Raw genomic sequence first — 8,269 nt, forward strand, 5'->3', positions numbered from 1 at the left:
GAAATGAAAAAGTGGGAAGGATATGGAAAATACAACTTCTACAGTAAAAATATAAAATGGTCAGAAATTAATGAAGAATTAAACAAAGATTGGGATAACATTTTCATAAGTGATGACATAAGGGTAAATACGGAGATATTATATAAAATATTGGAGAAATAGTGGAAAAATATATACCGAAGAAGAAAAGTAAACATCATTCATGCATACCAAGAGACAGAAGGATCTTGTTCAGCAAAATCAGAAAGTGGAAAAAAGGTCTTGCAAAAGAAAAAAAAAAAAAATGCATGGAAAGTTATAGAACTAAAAAGTAAGATAGAAAATGCAGAACAAAAGATTATACAATCAAAAGAAAATGAAAAACGGGAGTTGGAAGAAAAAAAAACCCTATTAAATATCAAGCAAACCCCAAACTATTATACTCATATGCGAAGAAGATGAATAAAGAAGAATAGAAATAGGCCCTCTGAGAATTGAAGGGAGATTAACGAATGAAAAAAAGGAAATTTGGCAACATACTGGCAGAACGATATAAGGAGAATCACCCCTAGAATAGATAATGAAGATAATGATATAGAAGTAAGGGGAAGAAAATAGTGGGAATATTTAGCTGACATAGAAATTAATGAAGCTGATATTGTGCAGGCAATTAATGAAATTAAAAAATGGAGCTGCTGCAGGGCCGGATGGAGTCCCTGCTATTTTGTTAAAGAAAGTAGTTCATTCTATCGCAAAGCCACTTGCAATATTATTAAGACAAAGTGTAGATACAGGCAAGATTTTATGATGAGCACAAATTAGCATATATCACCCCTACTTTCAAAAGTGGATCAAGACTAGAGGCAAGTAATTATAGGCCTGTGAGTCTAACATCACTATTATGAAAGTGTATGAAAGGGTAATGAAGAAAAATATTATGAAACATTTAATAAAAAATAATTTATTTAATATAGGACAACACGGTTTCGTACCCGGAAAAAGTACACAAACCCAACTGTTAGTCCACCGTGAGACATATTCAAAATATGAAAAGCGGAAATGAAACAGATGTGGTTTATCTAGACTTTGCAAAAGCTTTTGACAAAGTAGACCATAATATATTAGCAAAGAAAATTAGAAAACACAATATCGTAGATAAAGTAGGAAGATGGTTAAAAGAATTTTTACACAACAGAAAACAGATAGTTATTGCAAACGATGAGAAATCGGATGAAACCAAGGTAATATCCGGTGTGCCACAAGGTACGTTGCTAGCTGCAATATTGTTTGTTATTATGATTGAAGACATAGACAGTAATGTTAAGGATTCGGTAGTGAGTAGTTTCGCTGATGACACAAGAATAAGTAGAGAAATTACTGTGATGAAGATAGGAACGCTCTACAAAGAGACCTTAACAAAGTATTATGATTGGGCAGAGGTAATAGGATGGTATTTAACTCTGATAAATTTGAATCAATAAATTATGGAGACAGAGAAGGAAAGCTACTATATGCTTATAGGGGATCTAATAATGAGACAATCACAAATAAGGAAGCAGTTAAAGACCTTGTGTGATGATGAATAGGAACATGTTATGCAATGATCAAATAGCAATTCTGTTGCAAAATGTAAAGCAAAAATGGGAATGTTGTTACGGCACTTCAAAACAAGAAAAGCTGAACACATGATTATGCTTTATAAAAACATATGTTCGTAGTCCACTTGAATATTGCAATATGATATGGTACCCACACTATCAAAAGGTATTGCACAAATAGAGAGTGTACAAAGGTCCTTTACAGCTAGAATAGAAGAAGTTAAGGACCTAGACTACTGGGAAAGACTACAATCCTTAAAATTATATAGTCTAGAAAGGAGAAGAGAAACGCTACATGATAATTCAGGCATGGAAACAGATAGAAGGAATAACAGAAAAATATCATGGAACTAAAAATATCAGAAAAGAGCAAGCAGAGGTAGATTAATAGTGCCCAAAACTATACCAGCAAAAAATAAGGAAAGCACACAGGACATTAATCCACTAGCACCAGCATCGATAATGCAGCGTCTATTCAATGCGTTGCCAGCTCATCTGAGGAATATATCAGGAGTGAGCGTAGATGTGTTTAAGAATAAGCTCGACAAATATCTAAACTGCATCCCAGACCATCCAAGATTGGAAGATGCAAAATATACCGGAAGATGTACTAGCAACTCTCTTGGTAGACATTAGAGGCGCCTCACACTGAGGGAACCTGGGGCAAACCCGAACGAACTGGTAAGGTAAGGTAAGGTCTCTCTATTTGGGGTTGGGGGTTCTCAACCTCTCTCTCTCTCACTCTCTCTCTCTCTCTCTTGGGGTTTCATAACTCTCTCTCTCTCTCTCGGGGGGGGGTCTATTCGGGGGTTTCTCAACCTCCTCTCCTCTCTCTCTCTCTCTCTCTCTCTCTATCTCTCTCTCTTTGGGGTTTCATAACTATCTCTCGGGGAAATCTCTCTCTCGTCTCTCTCTCGTCTCTCTCTCTCTCTTTGGGGTTTCATAACTCTCTCTCGGGGTCTCTCTCTCTCCTCTCTCTCTCTCTCTCTCTCTCTCTCTCTCTATGGGGTTCTCAACTCTCTCTCTCATCTCTCTCCTCTCTCTCATCTCTCTCTCTTTGGGGTTTCATAACTCTCTTCTCTCTCTCGTCCTCTCTTTGGGGTTTCTAACTCCTCTGCTCTCTCCTCCTCTGGGGCTCTCTCTCTTCAACTCCTCTCTCTCTCTCTCTTTGGGGTTTTCTAACTCTCTCTCGCTCTCTCTCTCTCTCTCTCTTGGGGGTTTCTCAACCTCTCTCTCTCCCTCTCTCTCTCATCTCTCAATCTTCTCTCTCTAATCTCTCTTTGGGTGGGGGTTCTAACCTCTCATCTCTCTCTCTCTCTCTTTGGGGTTCTTCTCTCTCTCTCTCTCTCTCCCCAACTCTCTCTCTCCTCTCTCTCTCTCTATCTCTCTCTCTCTCCCTCCTCTCTCCTCATCTCTCTCTCTCTCTCTCTCTCTCTCTCATGCAACAATAGTTCTTATCAATTTTCATAATTCAGCAGAATCATATAAACTCGCCATACAGTTTGCCACGTGCCTATACTGTATGCGGTCTGGACAAAAAAGGATACTTTGATAGCTTTGCAAAATTTGACGAGAATATTTCGTTAATTGAACCCTAACGGATCCAAGGGGTTTGGGTGGGGTGGGTTCTGGGAGGGTGGGGGGATGGGTCCATGTGGGGACTGCCCCCCTCCCCCCCCAAATGAAAAAGGACCAATTTAAAATAATATTGAAGATTTGGATAACTAAAAAAATAAACGAGAAATATAAACTGGAGCAAAATTTTAAAAAAATCTGTAATTGAAATAATAACAATAGATAGTTAATAATAGATATATATGTATATATATATATATATATATATATATATATATATATATATATATATAGGTATACATTGAGGTTATGCCTTGTATTGGCAACCCAAGATAGAAAATGAAAGACAAGTGATTAAAAATAAATTGAAAAATGTGATAATATGGAAGACGAGTGCTTCAAAACAGTGATTGAATTAATTAACAGCAGAAGATAAGAGTTTGGTATAAAAATGAACGAAGATGTAATGTTAACGAAAGATTGAAGAAATAAAAGATATTCGTTATGTGGATAAGAGAAGAAGGAAGAAAATGTAGAAAAGTCGGTAAAGAGAGAGAGAGAGAGAGAGAGAGAGAAGGCTAATAAAACTCGTGGAACAAACCATACACAAACAAAACACAAAGAAAGTGGTATTTTGGAGAGATATAGAAAATAATCTTTACTGGAATGTTTTTTGTATAAGAAATTTTTTTCAGTTTTGTAAAGAAAATCATGAGCTTTAGAGAGAGAGAGAAAAAAGCTCTTTTTGGATAAGACTTTCTTATAGAAAAAATATGAAAAAAATATTTGAAAAAGCTTGATTATGGACATAGAAGAATAAAAAAAAAATTTCAATCAATATTGAAAAAAAAATTCTGAAAATAACTTTCTGAATTCACAAAGAAAAACAAAAGCTCCTAAAAAAATTAATTTAAGTACAACTTTCTTGAATTTTATAAACAAAAAAAAAAAAAAAAAAAAAAAACGAAGTCAAATCCTCAGAAAAATCTTATTCGAAATTTAGAAAAAACTCATTTAGGGAACGCGACCAGATAAAAGGACCAAATAAAAGGAACAAACAAAGCTTATAAAAAGGGAAGAGAGAGAGAGAGAGAGAAAAAAAACCAAACGAATGAATAAATATGAGGAGGAAAGTAGGAGATAAATTCTGAATGGGACCAAGGTAGTGTAATCTAAGCGGTAAGATTCCTGGCCATATTTTACCTCCGTAGCCTGATTGCATGTATAGAAGCCACAGGTGTCCAGGTGTGTGAGCGCGTACATGTGCTAAGCGCGTGCCTGTGCGTGCTTAAACGTGTGCGTATTTTGTATCTTCTGTGCGCTGGGGATTAGGTAAAGAGAAATATCTGGACGTGGAGGGGGATGTATAATGTTCCTTTTTTCGCTGCCTTTTCGGGCTAATGATATGCAGGACGTAAATAGAACATGGCGTGATGTGCTGTATTTAAGTCCGTTTATCTGTTAAATATCTGAAAATAAAATTATTGACTGGATTCGAATAACATTTCGACCAAAGGTAGGTTGTTTGTTTGTTTGTATAGGGTTTTTAGGTTGCATGGAACCAGTGGTTAATCAGCAACAGGACCAACGGCTTTACGTGACTTCCGAACCACGTCGAGAGTGAGCTTCTATCACCAGAAATACATATCTCTCACTCCTCGATGGGATGGCCGAGAATCGAACGCGCGACCACCGAGGTGAGACGCCAACACCATACCAACCACGCCACCGAGGCGCTCCAAAGGTAGGTTTTAAATCCATCGGTCAGCTTGTAACGTGTCTCAAAAACAAGGCGTGACGCGACCTCCAGCTCACTCGGGGGTGCTTGCTAAAATCTACGGTCAGATAACGCGTTGCTTCACCAACGAAAATTGAAATAAATAAGCTATATTTTATTACAAATAATTGTTCTGTACAGTTTAACTTGCACGTTACTTATCATTTTCATCTTGATTCTAATAGATAAATCATAAATATCCTATCCAAAAATTCCTGTATCTTTAACTAAATTCAAAACACCTCTTTCAGACCTTTCTAGGCTTTTCCATAGGCCTTTCCTACCCTCCAAGAAGAACAACAACAGGAAGAACAAAAACATCAACAATAGCAACAAATTAGTTTGTAGGGTTACTCCCCGAGTAAGTGATAAACGGATGGCTTTGAAGAGATTTATATATATAAAGAATGACTGCAGTTCAGGGTGATATTATCTCTTCTAACAGGCCTAGAAGACGTCCTATTCAAAGAAAAGTTTTTAAAAACTACTTCATTGCAATGTTGCACTGCATAATAAAGTTACTCCATTCGAATAAAACATGCAGCTAATTCCATAATCATTTGCATAAATTCATAACCATTCTCTACTAATTATACATTTAAATAGAGGAATCAGTTGGTGGCTACTTCACCAAGAAGGAATTTACTATGAAAAAAACATTAACCTATAGATCCCAGATTACTGCCATGCATTACAGCTCAAGGTGTGCGTACACTTTACGCCATCAGATACGCCTCTTCTCCTCCTATAGCTGTACAGCCTTTCTGATTCTCTGTCACTCAGGAAAACGAGACAAGGCCATACAATTATATTATATTTCATTCAAAATTATATTCTATCGCTACTTCTACTACTTGAAGGCCAGCTGAGATTCAGCGCGACTTGTTGCCGCTTATACCAGACCCCTTAAGTCTACGGGCTGAGTCATTAGTGGTCATTGCCTTGTTCCCCTGGGTCTTACGTGGGGAGGACATTTTATAGAAATTCACTGGTTTATTTGTCGCTTCTGCTGCTTAAATGAAAGTTCATTAAACATTGTATTCCAAGAGTTGACTGGGGCCACTTTTAAAAGTTATTCCCTTTACTTGCTCAAAGCAAGGTAAATATATATATGTGTATATATATATATATATATATATATATATATATATATATATATATATATATATCATATATATATATATATATATATATACTTCTAGGGCACAATTTTTCACGGATACAACATTCATTGAATAGAATGGCTTTTTCACTGTTAACCAGCTTTTTGAAATTGCTTCATATTTTCTAATTATTTTCTTTACTTCATTGTTCAGGTTACTAATGGACACATAATGGGGTTCTTCCATTTACTCCAGTATTTTTACACGCGACAGCTGTTTCGTCAACCTATACGTATTGACGTTATCAAGCGTACTGATACAAATATGTTGTTTGTTGTTTTTAATAAGGCTGTCCTTGTGTCAGCACGGGCTCTTGCTCACAGAGCAGCGCGTAACAAATATGAGCCTACATGCGTTTTGTGACGTCATGAGGACGGAAAGGTAGTACAATTGCCAGATACCTAGTTTTAAGTATTTACAAAAGACTATAGTGAAACATAAAATAAGACAAATAAATAAATATGTTAACAACAGAAATTATATAAAAAGTTGAAAGTAAGTTATTATATACACATTATACATAAATATATATTAATTACATATATGTTTAATTCACTGAATGTCAGCGTGCGCTCCTGTCAGCGTGTGGTGGTTTTTTTTGTTCCACGCGGTTGAAGGGCTGCCTCCTACACGAGGGCAAGGATCGGTCTGCCTCACGTTGGTGTTAAGGTTGGGGCGCTGCATGGCGATGCTGACTGCTTCTGATATCAATAAACGATTGTAGTTGCCTTCCTTGTGTATTATTTTGGTGTTGTGAGAAGTTCTTGTAAGGATGGTTTTTTATTGTTGGGTATCCCACAAAGGTGCTGATGAATGGCTTTCCTTGGTTTCCTGTGGGCCTGCATGCGACGTTTAAGTGTAGTGGTTGTGTGTCCGATATAGCATTTTTGGGGGGACTGACTTGCTCGTCAGCACAGACCAAACTTGTATACTATATCAGATTCAACCTCTTTCTCCGTCGATGGGGCCGTACTATTTTTCATTACCAATGAGGCTGTAAGGTTTGGTTTGCAGTAAATTCTTGCTGTTATTTTGTTATATGGCGCTAGGGGGGTGGTTCCTCTTCGCAGTATACCAAGGATGGCTTTCCTTTCATCTTCGTGGTGTTTGTTGTATGGTATCTGATGGTATATCACTATTTCTTTGTCTTTGTCTTGTGTGTTGTCCCTCGGGGTTCGTGTTATGGAAAGCCTCTAATCTCTTTTTGACAACTTGCTGGATCATGTCATCTGGGTAGCCGTTTTTTGTGAGCAGCTGTTGAACTCTTGATTTCTTCGTTAGTCGCTTTCCACGTCGAACAGTGTGTTATGGCGCGTTTTATGTATGCATTTACCACAGATCGTTTATATGCATCAGGGCATTCTCCTCTAGCATTTAAGCATCTCCCAGCGTCTGTCTTTTTAGTGTATACGGTGGTATTGTATTGTTGTTCTTTTGGGTCACAAGTACGTCCAAGAAAGGGAGCATCTTCTCATCACTTCTTCCTACCGTAAAATTTAATGTAGAATTTGCTTGGAGTTTATTTACTAATTCTTCTATGTCATTGTCGCTCTTTGTTGTGATAAAGATATCATCAATATATCTCCCATAGATTCTGGGTTTTGGGTTTTCTTCAAATGTGACCTCTTCTGTGTGTGCCATGTATGCGTTTGCGAAAAGAACCCCAAGGGGGGAACCCATTGCTACGCCGTCCTTTTGCCGATATATTTCGCCCCTATGTGAGAGGAATGGGGCATCCTTTGTACATGCTTAAAACTAGGTATCTGGCAATTGTACTACCTTTCCGTCCTCATGACGTCACAAAACGCATGTAGGCTCATATTTCTCTACGGGCTGCTCTGTGAGCAAGAGCTCGTGCTGGCATAAAGCCAGCTTAATCTTTAACAACAACAACATATTTGTATCAGTACGCTTGATAACGTCAATACGTATAGGTTAACGAAACAGCTGACGCGTGTAAAAATACTGGAGTAAATGGAAGAACCCATTATGTGTCCACTAGTAACCTGAACAATGAAGTAAAGAAAATAATTAGAAAATATGAAGCAATTCAAAAAAAAGCTGGTTAACAGTGGAAAAAGTCCATTCTATTCAATGAATGTTTTATATATATATATATATATATATATATATATATATATATAATAATAAAAGGAGCCCATTAAAGCACCAAAATA

The sequence above is a fragment of the Macrobrachium nipponense genome, chromosome 49 (assembly GCF_015104395.2).
Source record: "Macrobrachium nipponense isolate FS-2020 chromosome 49, ASM1510439v2, whole genome shotgun sequence".
Classification (NCBI taxonomy): domain Eukaryota; kingdom Metazoa; phylum Arthropoda; class Malacostraca; order Decapoda; family Palaemonidae; genus Macrobrachium; species Macrobrachium nipponense.